Below are 19,624 nucleotides of genomic sequence, written 5' to 3'. Positions count from 1 at the left end.
GAATTGGGGGTGCAAGGAGGGATAAGACCAGTTCCCATACTGGACGAGTCCCTGTTCTCCTCTGTACTGCCAAGAACCCATCCTGTCCCCTTCCCACCCACCCACATTGTAGCAGCACCTTCTTCCTGGAAGCTGGAGTCCTGCCCCAGAGTTGTTTGGAGACCCCCCAATTACCCGAGACTCTTAACTCTCACCAATCCCATTCAGGCCTCTGAAAGCAGACCCAAACTTGGGACATGGATTCAGGAAACTTGAGTCTGTTATTGGTTCTTTTTCAGAGAACCAATGAGATACATTAAGGTGACCTTGTGGGCCATGGTGGGCCAGGGCAGCATTTGTAATATGCCAAAGAGGTGCAGTGACAAGAACAGAGGCTCCGTAGCCATAAAACTGGGGTTCCAATCCCTTTTCCAGCACTTACAGGCTGTGTATTCTCACCTGGCTCTTCTGATTGAAATGACCTGACACCCACTAAAGTTAGCTCAAAAGAGGACAGGTTCTTTTAGGGCTACCTGGCACAGAAACTGAGGGGGGGGGGGAAGGGGCAGTGCCTGGCCCCAAAGAGCTCTGCACTGACCTGGGAGCTCTCTGCATATGATTCTTTCTGTCCCACACCCATTTATCCTATATCATTCCACTGTGTTTAAGTCTCTGTGTGCCTTCCACTGCCCCATAAACTTCGGTTTGAATGGGGCACACCATGGCCTCTTCAGCCTCCCTTCTTAACACTCATTCATCCGTTTCAGATTGAGCCTTTTAGTCCTAGCTCCTGCTCCTACCAACTTACTGCTTCTTTCCATGTTTCCGCATTCAAATCCCTAAGGGAGACTCAGATTAGCCAAGCTCATGTGTTCCAACCAGGCCACAACCACAACTAGCCTGCATGGAATCAGGAGCCCACCAGCTGTGGCTGGTGAGTGGGGGAGGAGTGGTAAGGGACGTCATGGGTGGCCTGTCATTGCCCCTTTAGCAGGCGCTATTATTGGGGCAAGAAATGTATTTGCCCTTGTGTGCACTTAAAAGGATGTTCGTTAATTTAGTTGAATTTCAGTTTTACCTATAAAATGGATACCCATCTTGCAGGATTGATGTGAAAAATAGAGATAATTATGTCAAGTACCTGGTACTCAATAAATTGTGGCAATTATTATTACCACTATTAGTATTCATTATTATACATCAAAATATATAATACTTTATATTATGACATAATAGATAATATAGTTCCCCATAAAAACAAGCAAATTGACTCTGAATGAACTTCCAGGACACAGCCCAAATAGGTAAACAGATTAGCATATGGGGTTCTTATGTTAATGATTCATTAATCTTTTTTCCTTTCTATTGAATTTTTTAGGGTGACACTGGTTAACACATTTATACAGGTTTCAGGTACACGATCATTAACCTTTAATATATGTGAACAGTGAATCTTTTTCACATGACCTAAAATTATTATTTGGGGATATTTTATGTGCTAGTCACAAAGCTTATTAAAGTCATAGGGTGTTGTCATTTTCCAAAGTGTACTCTAGAGGGTGTGAAACATGGTAATTAAAGCAGAAATAGAGAAAGTTGTAAGGCAACAATAGCTACTCAAAGAAAAGGTTTATATGCACTGTGCATTTTGTCCTTTTTTTGTGCATTTTGTTCTTAATTATTGTAGCCTAGAAGTAGGAAAAGGGAGAAGCAAAGAAATGGAAGGCAGAAAGAGTTCATAAGTGTTTGTATGTGCGCGTGTGCACATGTACGTATGGGCTTACGAGCACCTGAGCATCTGTAACAGCAGTTGACATGGAGAAAGGGTATTTCTTGGTATGTACAAGGCACTGTACTTGGAATGGGGAGAATGTAACAATAAATGAGCCACAGCCTTGCTCTCCAGAATATCACCTTCCAAACTGAGGCAGAATACTCACTCCCTGGGTTGAAAGTGAAGCTGTGCATTCAGCGAGACCTTGTTTAAGGCCCAGCTCCCACCAACCTGCCCTGTGAGCTGAGGCAGTATTTTTTTTAGTTTGAACACCCTAAAACTAGTCCTTCTCTGAGCCAGAACAAATCATTTGATTTACAGGGAATTCTATACTACCCAGGTTCTGTCTCTTCCACCTACAAGAGGCAGACCAACCTCAGAACAATGAGACTAAGTCAGCCAGTGGCTTCTGAGAGGGGCAGGGACCGGTCCACTCTGGCCTCCAGACTCTATACCAGCCTGCAGGGGACCCAGGCCTCCATCTGTTCCTCACCATTCGCCACAGCTGGGATGGTTCCAGAGATCCTCTGGCTCAGCCTAAAACTGGGGTCCAGTACCATAACACTAAATCTCTGAGTGCCTACTTAGTGCCATAGATATCCATCTATATACTAAGCAGTTGAACTGTGTTAGCTCATTTAATTTGTATCACAACTGGGTAAAGCAGGTACTATCCCCATTGAATGGTACAGGACCTCTCTTCAACAGCGACATCAAGTGGCAGCAGGAAACAACAGCAGCAGTAGGTCCCTCAGACTCAGTTACCTTCTCGGCTCCCTTTAAACTGAGGAAACTTTCAGGATTCCTAGACAGTTAGGATGGAGGGGCCTCAAAAAGGAGATGCTGGACTTCTTGATAATTAGAAAAGAGGGGGCAAACAATTAATCAAAAAACCAAAAGCATGTGATCATATTTTTACCCAGATTTAGTGAAGTAGGTTAGAGGACTTACTTATAGTTATGGCAAGCCTCGGCTTAAGAGTCCAAATCACCCAGATCACACTGTCAAGTGTCTACTAGCACATTCTCTGTGTTTCTTATGACCTAGGTGTTTGCAGGGTGAACAAGCAGAGGAGATAAATAAGAAAGGAAGGAACAGAATTGGCTCTGGGGCAGCAATCCTCAAACATGAACGGTGACCATTTCAGACTAGGAGGAGGTGTTGGTTTGAAAAGGAGTATTTAATTTTCAATAATTTTATATTTGGGAAAAACCTTACCCTATTCAATATACAAGCCACAGAAATTAAGCCTCTGGACAGGTACAGATCATCAGAGAATAGACTATATCCCATCCCCCTGCCCCAGGAAGCCATATTCCAACTTCTGGCTTGGGGAGGCATGTGAAATTTTTTAAAAGATTTCTTATTTATTTTTAGAGAGAGGGAAAGGGAGGGAGAAAGGGAGAGAAACATCAATGTGTGATTACCTCTATCATGCCTCCTACTGGGGACCTGGCCCACAACCCAGGCATGTGCCTTGGCTAGGAATCGATCCAGTGACCCTTTGGTTTGCCGGCCGGCACTCAGTCCACTGAGACACACTCCAGCTGGGGTGGCACAAGAAATTTTTAGGTTTGGCCAAAGAGAGTAAGGTTTTTAAAGGGTTAAGAAGCCCCGGCCCAGTGCCCTGGACCTTACATGTGCATGGGTCTTGCCAGGCCACAGACTTGGAGCTACACTCTACCTAATTTAAGATACCCAGTCACTGCACGTGGATATGTTGCCTATTTGTCATGCAAGTTCTGGTTATGTCAACTGCACCATAGTAACATGCCAAAGCCATATTCCCATCAGGCTTTTTAAAGGTGAAGACATTAGGGGAGGGAGGAGGGAAATAAAGGGGGGAAGAAGGGAAAGGGTCATCAAGGAACATGTATAAAGGACCCATGGACAAAGCCAAAGGGGGGAAGGATTAAGGATGGGAGGTGGGGTGGGTGGGACAGGGGAAAGTGGTGGTGGGAAAATGGAGACAATTGTATTTGAACATTAGTAAAAAGTATTATTTAAAAAGTAAAGGTGAAGACATTAGATATTGGGCATTTCACTGGCAGAATGTGTTTATCCAGACATTGTCAAATATTAGAACAAAAGCTCTATTAGGCACTACATAAAATGTACAATGCAAAAGTTATTTGAGCACGAAAAATGGTCAGTAGGACCTGTACTTATGCCGTATGCATCACAGACTGACAACTGGACCAACCAGAAAGCCAGCTCATCATCCAATCAGAACTTAGCATAGTACGGCTGACAGTGATGGCCAACCACAGAACTGCTTTTTTAAGCTAAGTTCTTAACTACAGTGAGACAATTCACTCAGACCTGAGTTCAAATCCTAGCTTCAACCCATTTGATTTTTTAAATCAGATTTTTAGAAAATTGCTGGTTCTTAACCCCTGTAATCTTCAGTATCCACATCTATAAAAGGGGGGGGGATAATAACATGAACTACTTCATAAAGCTGTTGTGGGGAGTAAATGAAATGATGTATGTATGTGTGATTAATATCTTCCTTTTGCCTCTCTAGAATCCACTCTCTTCCTATACCCTTCTCTATTCTTCTCTGTATGGCATCTGGTATGGGCTGCACCAATAGGCTCTGGCTACCTTCCTGCTTCCAGTTGGGCTGGGTCCACGGGAAGTGCATGCAGAACACTGGAGGGCAGACAAGAGTGAGCTCAGGCTATTTGTCTCCCTGGCTTCCTACCTGCTAGGAGGCAGTATGTTGGTTCTGTCCTTTTAATGAAACCCACAGCTTCTGAGGGGGGGCTCTCTCTCTAGAGCGCTCTGTGAAGTTCTGGTAGTCAGTCTCCCCTTGCCTCTTCACACCTAAGACTGGCAAACCCCTCGATGTTTCCAGGCCAAGTGTATACACTATCCCCTGAGGTTTCCTTTAACCCTGCCCATGCCTTTGTAAATAGTTCCTTTATTCGACTTTCTTCAAATTTGCTCCTTACAGTGAGCCGCCTGTGTCTTGACAGAGCCTTGACTTGGATGGTATACGTAACAGTATGATGCCAAGCTTAATAAATGTTAACTAGCAAATGTTGACAAGGCATGTTAGAAAGTGCAGGGATCAATTGAAAAGTGAATCCCCCATAGCTAATAGTCATAACCATCTCAAGAATGCCTTCCAGTAGAACAGAATTTTACAATGACAGAACATTTTAATCAGGAGATGCAAAAGAGACATGAGCAGCGCCTGCGACAGACCCTACTTCTCCCAAGTAGGCCTTTTGTCTCAGCACTCACCAGCTTCAGAACCACAAATTCAGAAGTTACAAAAAGACATTACGACATCTCATCCCTCAGTCTCATGCTGTGATGTTTGTATTTACACATCTCTGAACATATTTTTGAAAGCCTGATTTTAGCTGGGATCAGCATATTTTACTCTTTTGAAGACAGAGGAAAGAAAGAGCAGATCTTATAGTTGACCGTAGGCCCCACAGTGAATCAGTGGATTCTTGGCCATTGTAATATATTTTTTTATTGTTATTCAATTACAATTGTCTGCCTTTTCTCCCCATCCCTCCACCCCACCCCAGCCGAACCCACCTCCCTCCCCTGCCTCCATTGTAATATTTATAGCCAGTCTTCCCCAGCAACTGTAGAAGCACCAAGAAAACAGGGACTTGGTCTGTCCTATTCATTGCTATATCCCCACTTCCTAGGACAGTGCCTGGTATATAGAAGGTCCTCAATAAACATTTGTTGAATGGGGGGGATTTATTTTTCAGATATAGCTTTCTAAACTTCATTTTTATTGTTGACACTATTCTTGGTGTCCCCATTTTTCCCCCTTTTGCCCACCTGTACCCAGTCCCCAGCCCCCTTCCCTCTGGCCAAAGTCAATGGAGAGAGAATGATTGTTGACAAAAATGGAACTCAAATAAATACACTTATCAATTTTTCTTATAAAAACTAGGGGGGGAAGAGAAGAGAGCAAAATTCACCAAGAATCCTACTTCCCAAACACATCCATTGTTAACATTTTCTCTATTTCTGTTCAGGTGTTCTAATATGTTATATATACATACTAAACACTTGGGACTCTTACTACTGCCTACACAGTTTGTTTCACTCAATATGTCATGGTTATTGTATCATACCCTCTACACAGTCTCTTCAGCCTCACTACTTGTTCTAATGAACAGGCTATTTTGTGGGGGAGGAGGAGCAGTTGTGGGGTCACAGCCAAATGAGCAAAAGGTCCAGACATTTCCATATAACTCTCACTAATTTTGATAGCTGTAAAGCAGTCCATTGAATGGGGAAACCAAAATTCACTTAAATACTTCTCTGTTGTTGAATATTAAGTTGTTTATGCTTTACTAATATAAATAACATTCTAAATATAATTCTAAACCTCTGATTATTTCCTTAGAATAGAGGCCCAGGAGCTGAATTGCTTAGAGTAGGAGTGTGAACATTTTAGATATAAATATTTGAAGAGTATTTTACCATATATTGGTAAATTACCTTCTACAAAAGCTGCATTATTTATGCTGACATTACAATGATGAAAGCACCTTTCTTGCTGCCATCTCACTGTCTCTGAGTATTGTTGTTGTCAATTGTAGAGACCAAAAAATGGTATCACGCTGTTTCAATTTGCATTATTTTGATTACAAGAAAGATTGAACATTTTCCCACTGTTTATTAGTCATGTGTGTTTTCTTCTAAGATTGAGCTGTCCTTTGCTCATTTTTTCTATTGTTGAGAACAAGTATTTTGAAGTTCATTAAAAGCAAAACAATAGCATAGTTTAAAAAGTATCTTAAATAGCCTTTTTATTTATTTATTTTTAGAGTGGGGAAGAGAGGGAGAAAGGGAGAGAAACATTAATATGTGGTTGCCTCTTGCACGCCCCCTACTGGGGACCAGGCCCGCCACCTAGGCATGTGCCCTGACTGGGAATCGAACCAGTGACCCTTTGGTTCGTAGGCTGGTGCTCAATCCACTGAGCCACACCAGCCAGGGCTTAAATAGCCTTTTTATAAGTGCATTTTGCCCCTGGCTGGTGTGGCTCAGTGGATTGAGCGCCAACCTGAGAACCAAAGGGTCACCAGTTCGACTCCCAGTCAAGGGCACATGCCTGGGTAGCAGGCCAGATCCCCAGTAGGGGGCACATGAGAGGCAACCACACATTGATGTTTCTCTTGCTCTCTTCCTGCCTCCTTTCCCCTCTCTCTAAAAATAAACAAACAAAATCTTTAAAAATATACCCCATTTCATTGATTGTAAAGGGTACATCACCCCCCCCACACACCCACACTTTAACCTCCCTGAAATTAGGAGGGGGATCTTATAAGAAATATCTTAAAATCAGTGCTGGCAATTTTCTGACATTTTAACCTCTCTAAAATGGAAGTTCATCTTATAATTAATGGCATCTTAGATTAATGAAATGAATAGATGCTATTAACAATAGAAAATAATCATCCTTACCTAGAGCTAAAAATTCCAAAGCCTAAGTCATTTTTTTCTTCAGCAATTCAGCACAAGGAATTTATAATGAATATCAATAACAATCTTATATCTTATTCAGATCCTATCTCCTTCCCCAAAGTACTTGAGGTGACTTTTAAAAATACAATTTAAAAGTTTGAAATAATAGTTGCAAGATATGAGGGGCCAGGAGTGAAATAAGCACACAGGAACACCTATCATAGTCCTCTGCAGTTCAGAAAGGAGGGCCACAGAGTGGCTTTAGGCTCCCAGCAGTCAAAGCAAGGAAGAAGACTAAGTTAATATTGTACCTAAGAAAAAAAAAAAGAAGGAAAAGAAGAAGAAGAAAAAAGAGAAAAAAGCGAAAACCACTATCAAGGAGAAGCTCAGCATTTCCTGATGCTGAACTATAGAAATTCTTCCCCTGGTGCCTCCATAAGGGGCAGGTTGAGTGATGCGTAGTGACATGATATCCCCCAAAACAGTCCAGATACAGACAATCCCACTTTGTATGTTTGTCTCGCTAGTGCCCTCCAGGCAAGACTGAGCCCCAGAACCAAAATGCAGTTCAGAAAAACATTTCCACAAGGGGCCAAACATGAAGCCTGAAAATGCAGTTGTCTCCCTCATGGCTGGATTCCCGGGTAAGACTTGAATACCAAGACCAGGGTGTTCTTACGTGGGATATCAAGACAATCTGTTAGACGGCAATGCTTAGATATTTACTTGTCATGTGGAAAAAAAAAAGCATTACTACTATCTAATTCCAACATATGGATTCACACTGGCACCCCATCTATGTCTCATAAAGTCTACAAAGTGTCCTCAAGGAAGAAGGGAAGAAGGGAAGAAAGACGATAGAGGAGGAGGGCGTGGCTCCCTGAGATTTTCATTTATTTTTAGCTTATTGCAATACAATGAAGCTCACCTGGGCCTGAATAAGTAGATTTGTAGATTATATTATCTACTAAATCAACACTCACAAGATCAGCAGGTGGCTTAAAACATTTCCTGCGATGACACAGGAAGGCAGATAACACAAGACCGAGCAAACAGTAGGAAAGTGGCAGAGCTGCCCCTTCAACATCCTGCATGAGTTCCCCGCCTGCCACATTACTAGGTGGTGACCTAATCAGACCTCACAGGAAGACAGCTGAGTCAAAAATGGTCACAAAGAGGACTATTTGAAATATCTGCTACTATCAGCATTAAACCTCACATGAAACATATATTGGACCCTGAGATACTGGCTAATAATGGCATGAAGTGACTGTAATTACTGTGATCCTTAAAAAGAAAGCATCCAGAACATGAAGACAAGCCCCTATGACTTTTTCAGCAAGGTTTCAAGACATGTGGTACTCAGCCCTGTAGTTCGCAAAATCCTGTCGTTACATGTAATGATAACTGTTTAGAAGCCTTATTTGAGTTTCCATGATTCATCAGAGAAAAATGTGCTCTTCACGCCACAGTAAAACTGGTTGCTCTAATGTGTAGAAAAAAAACTGATGTCAAAATAAAATGCATTCCTTTGTCAGCAAATATATTTAGACGACATATAGAAAACATTGCTGAAGATGGGAAGAAACAAGCACTAGAAGAAATTATGCAGTGTGCGAGGTTTAGTACACAGTTGGATGGAAGCACAGATACTTCTAACATGTCTCAGCTTAAGGTATTTGCTAGATGCTATTTCAATAATAAAACCTTTTTTTCTGAGCCACCAAAGAAAAGATCTCCCAAAGATTTTCCAAAGAAAGATGGTCCAAAGAAGATTGATTCTGCAAAATGGATGAGTGTTTTTTAATAAAAATGGCATTTTACAGAAACACTCTGTAAGTCTAACTGTCAGTGAGGTGCTTTGCTCTTGGACCTGGATCTCCCACCTGTTTGAGAAATACCTGTCTTCTCTCCATGACCCTTCCTCTACTGGCTCTCTATGTGAAGTTCTTTGGGGTTCCATCCTGGAAGATTGTGGAAGATTTATAGATTAAGTTAACCAGATCTCATGAAGAAATAGGCAAATATAGGGAGGGTTCTAATAAATAGCTTTAATTACAGCTTCTATTTTTCTTCCCTTTAAAGACCTGATAAAGTGGCTTGGGGCCAGCTGTTCTCTAGAATTTTCCCTCCAGCAGGATTATCCTGAGGCAGTCTTGCAAGCTAACCAATTCCATCCACTTCCTTCTGAGTGTAGAAACTACAGACCAGGCCATTGTTTTAAAAAAGCATATAGACTGGGAACCATTGATTTTAGTGCATAGATTACTTGACTAGGGCTTGACTGGTCCTAGAAATAAGGCAAGTTTAGTTCAAGGGCTCACATATGCTCTCTTTGGGGCTGGATATACTGATTCCTGGAAGGCCTGAACACATTAAAGCTCTTGTAATTTTAGGTAGGATCGGACACCATTCCTTCGAGTGTGGTAGGACACCTATCCGCCTACCAGAATTGTTTGGAAATGATAAATCTGTTGGAGAATACACACTCTCTCCATTACTGTGGTCAGAATATCTTTAAAGTTTGCACTAAAGCATATAGAAACGTGCACATATCCTAGGTATGTGGCTCCAGGAACTCGCGCAAGCTAAACACACACAGCAGCCAGATCAAGCCACCAGCCACTGCCAGCCTCTATCTTGTGCTCTTTCCACTACCCTGACTCCGAACTCCACACGTTAGCTTTGCCTACTTTAAAAGTATTTTATAGACATGGAATCATGTAGTATACATTCTTTTGTACTTGGCTTCTTTCATTCAATATTATGGTTGTGAGAGTCATCCATATTTTTTGCAGGTGGTTGTAGATTTGTCACGCTCATTGCTGTGTAGCATTACGTTGGGTGAATGGATCACAATTTATTATCCATTCTACTTCTGCCAGGCATTTGGGTAGTTTCCAGTTTGGGTTTATGAATAATGTTGCTTAGAACATCCTAATACTGGTTTTTGTTAGCCATATGTACAAATTTCCTAGGAGTGGAAGAACTGGGTCAAAAATACTTAGTTGAAATTTCTAAATTCACTACAAAAAGCCTGGACATCTGATTTGTTTACACTCCTGGTCCCGGAAGCAGAAAATGTGACCTGAGAGAGTTAACATTTCTTAAAGTGCATCTGGCTCCTGAACCACCTGGGAGCTTGAGGTGATTCTTTGCTTATTGATGTTGGAGAACTGTGTGCAGTGGAAACAGAGGGCTTTAGAAGTCAGACAAACCTAATTTTAAATCCTGGCTTTATCAGTTCATCATATTCAATCTTTGGGGAATTACTTAATTCTTGGCTTCCTCACTTACAACATGGGGAATAGTAATTCCTGTTTCACAGGCTAATTCCTATTTCATAGCCTGGTTTAATGAGATAACACACATAAGGTATTCAGCGCAGTGCCCAGCACAGTTTGCACTATAAATAGTTGTTCCAGGCTTCCATTTGCCCACAGGGGGAAAAACACGTGAGAGCTGTAGCTTTGAACCCAGTATAGAACAATTAACCTTATCACTACACAATTTGGACATAAAATAGATTTTAGTATTATGTGACTGTGCCTCCGATCAACATCAGGCACACTAGAAATGAAGCACAGAAGCCTGTGTGTACCAGGCACAGGCTTTTGACATCATTTGGTTGGCAACAGGCTATACACATCGTTCATGATGCTTCTATTAACCTATTATTATTGTTGTTGTTACTTTTCTTTAAATGCCAGTTTAAATAACCCTCAGCATCCTTTTACATTGATGTCGGGTTCAATTGGCATAAATTACTGAGTACAAAACAAAAACACCAAGTCAAAGACTTTGGCGGGAGGGAGGAGGTTGCATGAAAATGAAACCTGCTCAATGGGCTGGCCCCGTGTGGCCCTGCACATTATAGCATAGGCTCACGCTACCAGGGCTCGCTGCTTTCTTTTCTAATCACTGTGTTTTCAAGTGGGCCTTCAAGATTGTTGAGAGCTAAGCTGTCTCTTTATCCCCAAGCAGGGTCAGCTTCCCCAGCTTCCCATACAACCTGGTTCATGCTGGGATAAAGAGGAAGGTAGGAATGTTAAAACAATAATGCTATGGTCTGAGGCCAGCAACGGGTAATCAGATCCTAGCAAGGTAGAGGCTGTTACCTGGGAGATTATTAGAAGAAAATAGGCCTCGCTTGCAATGACTTAGTTTGTTCCTACCTTCCTTGCTTTGTTTTTTTCATCCTGCCCCCAGTGATCAGACGAAATAAATCTTTTTCTGCATTTATTTCACTAAGTGGCTCCGAGAAGCTTTGTATGAGCACCAGTAAAAGATGCCAGAGTTCAAGACTATGGCCTGACTCACTGCTGGATTTTAACCCCAAGCTTAGATGGATCGCATCAGTTAGACAAGGCCTCTGTAGTTCCACGCCATACTGCCTGCCTCAAGGAGAGCCCAATACGGGCATCCCCCGTTTTATTGCCGTTTGCTTTATTGTGCTCCGCAGATGTTGTGTTTTTTACAAATTGAAGGCAAGACCCTCCACCAGCAAAAAGATTGTAACTTGCCTTACTGCAATACTCTATTGCAGTGGTCTCAAACCAAACCTGCCATATCTCCAGGGTATGCCTGCATTTTGAACTCCAGTATTATGAAATAGAAAAATTAGGAGGCTACTGTTCATATTAAAGAGAGATTTGACCTAGGTTTCTTTGGACAGTAACTAGAACATTTACCCTCTCTGAGGAAGCATCTGAGGAATAAAGCAGAAGACACCAGAACTGTATGTTGTATTAGTTAATACAACATAATGTAAAGCTCCATAGTATTTTGTGATGATTTGTTATTCATATTCAGCCAATATGTCTTACCATAAGATCATTCAACCTGGTTTTTCCCCAAATGGACAAAACCCAAAGGAGGTGAGGAGGGGGTAGCCCTGCTGTTTTTCCCTTTTCTTAAAATTTATTGATTTTTTTTTTTTTTTTGAGAAAGAGACAGAGGCAGACTGACACATCGATCTGTTGCTCTACCCATCCACACATTAATTAGTTGATTCCTAGATGCACCCCAATGGCATTTGAACCCACAGCCTTGGTGCTTTGGGATGACACTCCAACCAACTGATCTACCTGGCCAGGGCCAGCCTTGCTTTTTGATAGGAGCATCAGGTCAGAGTACACTGTGGTAGACAATGTTCTGTGGCTATGGAAGCTAGATTCACAGTCTTGGAACTAGAAAAGGTCATTTATTCAACCCATGTGGGTAACGGAATTGAGGTCCAGAGTCCAGAGAGAAGTGATTTGCTCAAGCCCACACAATAATTCAATGGCAAGACTGAGGTTAAAATGAGACTGTGGGCTCCAGGAAGCAGAGACCAAGCTCTATCATAGTTGTCTTGCCAGGCCCCAACTCTTTTGCTGTGGGCCAGTCCAGGTCCCCTGGACCTCCAGATTTGGATTTGCCTTGACCTTGGGGGTCGGTGTGGAGCCCCAGGCACCATAAGGGAACAGATCCATTTCCTCTCATCACTACCACATCTCATCAGGAACCACTTACCCTTTCTACCTTTCCCTACCTCCCCCTGAGCCTGAAGGCCTGCCTCCAGAGAGGAAATACCCTGGGGCTGGACCCAACTTCCCAGGCTATCCCATAATTATACTTTTGCACCCCCCAGAAGCAAACTACCATGACTTTCCTTCCACCTTCATGGAGAAAATAGAGACAGTCAGATAAAGGGAGGCTTTCAACTTTCAACACCCTTCTACTTATAAGTTATTTCTTACCCAAAACATCCTCGCCAAGCTTCCTCATCACCACAGTGGGAGAGGTGTTTCTTTTCCTACCTAAAGCCAAGTCTTCCATGTGTGCACTGGATCCAGCTCTTAAAGTCATTCCCTCCCACAATCTTCCCCATCACTTTCACCCTCTCCCATTGGCCCTTTCCCATTTATATTTAAGTGCGAATTGCTACCATCTTAAAAGAGTCAACCAAAAGCTTTGGCATATTGGATTAATGGAAGGAAAGAAGGATGAAGGGAAGGATAAAAGGAAAGAAGTTAGAAAGGAGAAAAGCTAGTGTCTCTCAACCCTAAACCCTGATTTATCCACCTTTTGGGGTCCTATACGTTCTATCTGCCTCCCCCCTCAGTCAGCTCCTACTTCCCTGCCTCCTAAAGGCTCCTCAGCCTATTGCAGTCTGGCCTCCGTTCGCACCACTTCACTGAAACATCACTACTGACTTCTTTCTAAATCCAAAGGAGACTTTTCCTTATTATCTCATTTGTCTGCTGCATTTGGTTATTTTTTATTTTTATTGAGTGTATTGGGATGACATTGGTTAATACAATTATATAGGCTTCAGGTGTACAATTCTATGAGGGGGAACCCAAAAAATCGGAATTTATTTATAAAAATTGTATTTATTCTTACATGTTTAAACTCTAGTCACCTTCAAAGTACTCTCCATTTGAGGAAATACCCGGATCGAGATGTTTTTTCCACTGCTCAAAACAGTTTTGAACTCGTTGATTTTGATGCCTTTTAGTGCTTCTGCCATTTTTTTGTTTCACTTCTTCCACATTAGCAAAACGTTTCCCCTTGAGGACTTTTTTCATCCAGGGAAAGAAAAAAGTTGCTGAGAGTGAGATCAGGCAAATAGGGATGGTGGGGCACAGGGTCATGCCTTTTTTGGTCATACACTGCTGAACAATCAGCACCGTGTGGGCAGGTGCGCTCATAAGTCACCCATCATGAAATGGGCAAATGCATTCAAAGAGTCTTCAAAAAAAATTCACTGAAGCAGAACTCAGCCTCTCACAACAACAGCAGTGGGTACACTGATACAGATGGGTTCCTAGAATACTCACCTAGTGGGGGAAGCCTGTACTACAAGGAGCCTGCCCTCCAGAAGATAATTTCAGTTTTTTTGGGTCCCCCCTCGTATAATACATCATCTATATATTGTATTGTGTGTTCACCACCCCAAGTCAAGTCTCCTTCCATCACCATTTACCCCCTCTTTCCCTCTGGCAATCACCATAGTGTCATCTGTCTGGTTTTTTTCTTTGCTTAATCTCTTCACGTTTTGCACCCAGCCTTCCAGAACCCTCTCCTCTGACAGCTGTCAGTCTGTTCTCTATGCGTGAGTCTTTTTCTATTTTGTTTGTTAATCTTGTTAGTTTATCCTGCCCCTGCCCCCCTACCCACCCAATCTCTCAAATATTTGAGAAATATCTCTGTCTCCTTTTCACAATTCTTTATCAGTCCTTTAAATGGTGTTTCTCAGGGTTCCATCCTGAAAAGATTCTGTGATAACATAGATTAATTTAACCAGATTTCATGTAGACACGCAGATGTAAGGAGGCTTCCAATACCTTTAATTACAGCTCTTCTATTTTCCCCCTGATAGGATGGCTCAGGGTCAGTTATTTTCCAGAATTACCCTGTAGTAGGATTATCCTGAGACACTCTTGCTAACCCTTTCTACTCACTTCCTCTAAGTCCAGGAACTGTCTTGACTCAATTTCACTCCCATCAATTTCACTACCTCAATTTTCCTTCCCTTTTCTCCATGCTGATGCCTCCCAGATCTACATCTCCAGCTCAGAACTCTCCCCTGAGTTCCAAAACCAAACATTATCTACACAAAGGGAAGTCCCCATGGTGTCCCTAACATAAGTTTCACAAACTGCGGTCACCTGACGCTCCCATCTCAGTGAAGACACCCACTCACTAGAGCCAGAAAATTGAATCTTTCCCAATACTGCCCTATCCTCAGACTCAGTTATCACATCCTGGGGCATTTACCTCCGAATGTGTTCCATATCCGTCTGGTTCTCTCTTTCTCCACTGCCCCATACAGTAACTTCAAACATTTTCATCTACATTACTGCAACAGCCTCCTAACTAAAACAGAATGGGATCGCACAGAATATCAGCAAAAAATATGAAGTAAAGGAAAGTGGTTTTTAAAAAAATCCTCACCCAAGGACATTTCTTTCACTACTTTTTAGAGAGAGAGAGAGGAAGGGAGATCTATGTGAGAGAGAAAAATCAACTGATTGCCCCCCATACGCACGCAGACCAGGGATTGCACGTGCCCAGACCGGGGATCAAACCTGCAACCTTTCAGTTACAGGATGATGCTCCAACCAACTGAGCCACAGTGGCCAGGGTCAAAAGTGATTTTTTTTTCTTATGAGTAAATACATGTATATACTATGCAACATGAAATGTATTAATATTGTGGCTTTTCGGAGCTCATCCTCCACTGCCCTGGGCAGGTGTCTGAGCTCTCTCTAAAGCTACATTGTGGCTACTGCACACTTGAAATTGGCTAGCCTCAATTGAGATGTGTTGCAAGTATAATGTACACACCTGATTTCAAACTTAGTATGAAGAGAAACATAAAATACCTCTACATCAAATAATAAAAATTAATCATTTTTATATTGATTACATGTTGAAATATTTTGGATGTATCAGGTTATATAAAGTCAAACTTACAAAAAAGCTCTCTTAAGGGATTTCAGCCTCCTGGCACACTTTCACATGCCAAACACTTCCACATGCCAACTACTGCCTTCTGTTGAATGGAAATGATCGTTACAGGCAGGGGCTGTGGATTACTTCTTTCATTTCTCTCCACAGCACCTGGTGCATTGCTCTGCATGAAAGTTGATAACCAGCTGGCTAACTGTGGATCCTGTTGGTACGGGACTGAGTTTTCTCTCACTTATCTTCTAGAGACCTGCTATCACCGAATACTTTAAGTCCCCTCACTGCCTGAGTGAGGACGCATGCGCCCTGTCCATTTCTATATGCTTAGACACCACAATAAAACAAAGAACCTACCTATCTTCTTATATTAGATCTAGATTCCTTTCTTCCATAAGGAGGTTAGCATTAAGCAAATGGTGGGGTAGAGGGGTAGTGAAAGAACAAATTTAAAAGAATTTTAAATTTAAGAATTTAAATTAAGAATTTAAAAGAAGAAACAAATTCATTAATTCCATGCTCAATATGTCTGACTATGATCAATCTGCAGGAAATGAATGTTGCCTTTGGACAGGGACCAGCAGGAAAATGGCTAATGGTAACGCTGGACAGAATTCCAGGTGACCACAGTAAATGCCCGAGGAAGCCCATGTTTGTTTACTTTCACTAACACAGCACATTAAGTGTCTCACTTTTAAAATGTATGCTGCTCTGAGTGGCTAAATAGATGGTGATACTAGTAAAGGAAGTCACTGATGTCTCTGGAAATCTGTCATCTTTTGGAGCACCAGCCAATGAGCATCCTACCTCACAACTGACATAATGCACCTTCTGCAAGACAGCAGTCTCTTGGCACTGCTCCCCTTTGAAGGAAAGCCTGAAATGAACTCCTGCTAAAGTAGCATATTGAACCAGCCCGTTTTTATTTCCAAGGCCTTCTCAGTTGATCCATGGCACATCCATCCTCATGGAAGTGACTACTGCAGGCTAGAATTACAACTTCCTTCTGACAGCAGAATGCACTCCTAGAAGAACCTGACCAAGGTTGTTAACCAAATCCTTAAGCAGACAGTTTTCAGGGTGGCTGGGCCTTGTTAGAAAGGGTTGGTAGAACATCTCCTGGGCCAACAGGATTTGTCTAGGCAAAACTGAAGGGCTGGGGAGATCAGAGGACACAGTCCTTGTTCACAAGAAGGACTCCTCATCCCTCAGGAGTTGGGTCTCTAAAGAGGGCTGTTACATCATATTGCCCAAGGCTACTTACTCAGTTTCTCTTCTTGACAGTCAAGGTTATGAGTAACCTTGCATCATGTTCAAGCAAGAAAATAAAGAACAGAAAAGAAATCAAGGATCAAGAATAAACACTGTAACAATGGAAAGAAGAAACATCTCAAACCCATGCAGTGTGGTAAAGTAGCTAGAGCAATAAGAGTGCATTTCTAAAATACCAGCTCTATCATAAAACTCAGGTAATCTTTTCTCATTTCTTTATCAGTGCTATTTAATTCAACTTATTCCTCTCCTTTCTTATATTTTCTTCCAATGAAAAATAAAGCAGGTAGAAAAACTACAAGTATACCTTTCAGAAAAAAATTCCCCTTGAACACGATTCCATTGAATCCTCAATATCCTCATCCATTGACTACTTACAAGAATCTAAAATACAGATTGCTTTTAAAGTCCTCTTTACTTAAGTATGCCAACTTCCCTTAAAGAGCTATGCCAGGCTCTGTATCAGAGACCAGAGACACAGTGATGACAGGACAGGTTTCTACTCAACATCCCGGTGGCAAACTTTGACTCACTCTCAGGGAGCTCACCACTCTCCTTTCTGTCCCCACTACACCTGGTAACACAATTTTTAGCATGCTGTGCTCTTATAGACCTGTATGGAAACGATCTGTTTATGTTTCAGTCTCCTCTCAAACCTTCAGATTACAAAGTACTTGAGGGTTCAGAGCTCAGCATGTAGTACGTACTCAGTCAACGAGGGCTGAGTTAAACTGGATCACAATAGATAACCTCCACTGTAAACCATATAGAGGCAAACACATGTAGACACAGGAACACTGTACACACCTTCTCAAGTGCCATGCTAAACAGACAGCCCAGTTCACTACAAAAAGGGCATTTTACACAATTGCTGACATTTACATCAAATTTGTATTTCCAGACAATAACCTCCAGTGACATCAGTTCACATTCTGGGGCTTGTAAAGATTTATAGCCCTTATATGCTCAGTAACTTCCTTTTCCATTACCCCTAGGTAAGTTAAGAGTTTGGGGAGCCAGTGTATGCCTCAGGGAACATAATGAGAACTACTGTGGCAATGGCTACCTTTTTTTTTTTTTTAATGTTTTATTATTGAGTCCTGTTTTCTCTTAACTGTATGAATTCAACTTTGGTGACTAGTGAGAGAAGGAGCCTGTCCTCTGCTGGGGGGGGGGGGGGGGAATCTCTTAAGCCTTTTGTGCACTTTCCAAAGTTAGTTAAGCAACTCAGCAGCCACACCCTGCTGATAGTTGTGGTGCCGGTGACCCACGTGTAAGTTTGGGTGAAATGCTTGGGTGCCAGAAGAAACACAGTTTATATAATTTGAAATATGAAGATATTAGGAAGGCTAAAGATGGACAGAAACTACTTAAAAACTTGAAGTGCAAATTTAGAATTTTCACTTGGGACTCACTCCCTTCATGAACAAAGTTTGTTACTAAGTAGTTAACATGTGCCTTAACTATTAAAGTAAAATCCTTAGCAAAGGAAAGTTGGGTGTTGAAGTGCAAATCAAACTTTAGAATATATCCCTACAATGATCAAAGATTGATAAAAGGTGCTTCAAGAAATTTAGTGTAGTGGTTTATAAATTGGTTGCAGCCTCTATTTAAACAGAGCCAATTTTCAGTACATGGACAACATGGAACATACATTTTTTATCAAAAGTAGATCAAAGCAATCACTTTAACATGGAAGTTCTGTACATCCTTCACACACACACATTTTAAGCCAGAACTACCAAAAAGATCAGAAGGGAATGTATCTCACTTAAGAGTGTGTTGTAGGGGAAAGAACTTCCACTTCGCAGGTGCAGAGCTCTGGGTTTGAATCCCAGATCTGCCCCTTGGAAGCAATGTGACTTTGGGGGAAGTTGGCTTACCCTGTCTGAACCTCAGTTTCCTCATTTCTAAAGCAGCGGGGAGATGGAAGTATAACATTGCCAGCTTTGCATGGTTCTGGTGAATTAACTCCAGGATGAGCTGTCACAAGTGAAAGTGAAAAGTACTTGAACTTTCTTCCTTCCCTTGATTTCCTCTGCCCACTCTCTCTCAGGCAGAAGCAAGCAAGGAGCAGGATAGCTAAAAGGCAAGAAGGGAAGGAAAAGAAGTTGGCACAAGAGACTGAAATGATACACAAACTGGAACTGGATGCTGCCTTTCTGTCCCCTACCCTTGACTTACCTGTCAGGAAGAAGTGTGATACAAATTTGAACATTGGGTTTAACTTTTAAAAATATTTTTGGGTGATATGGTAACAAGTCTTTAGTGGTCAACTTTTTCTGTGCTAAAACCATGAGATATTTAGTGGTTTAAAGGAATCCTTCGGTAACAAACTTATTGGGATGCTTTGTATCCCATGAGAACATAGGTACTACGTTGTGTGTGTCATTCAGTAAGTGGTTTAAAGTGCTGGGGAGAAGTTAATATCTAATTGACCTAAGAAAATATATTTTAAAAAACAAGCACAATGCACAAAGGCCCACATTGCTCTAATATAACTTCCTTTGTTTTCATGTATCAGAAAGTTGTTCTAAGGCTGCCTTTGAACCCTTATTAACCCTTTTGAAGAAATGACAGTTCCACGATGGGCTGGCTTTGGAATCTGTGAGCCCTCATTTTGGGAAAATACTACATCACAAAATCCTAAAAAAAAAAAAAAAAAAACCACACCTCTTTCCAGGGTCAAACTCC

At 41.8% G+C, this 19,624-nt stretch overlaps 1 protein-coding gene across 4 annotated transcripts in view; it reads right to left on the bottom strand.

Moving 5' to 3' along the window:
• The window catches only part of PCYT1B (phosphate cytidylyltransferase 1B, choline), a 100,103-nt gene that overhangs the window by 56,100 nt on the left and 24,379 nt on the right, over positions 1-19,624 (bottom strand). The gene's annotated exons all lie outside the window — the stretch shown is intronic.

This window comes from Desmodus rotundus, chromosome X (assembly GCF_022682495.2).
Source record: "Desmodus rotundus isolate HL8 chromosome X, HLdesRot8A.1, whole genome shotgun sequence".
NCBI lineage: Eukaryota > Metazoa > Chordata > Mammalia > Chiroptera > Phyllostomidae > Desmodus > Desmodus rotundus.
This window is presented reverse-complemented; position numbering and strand designations above follow the sequence as displayed.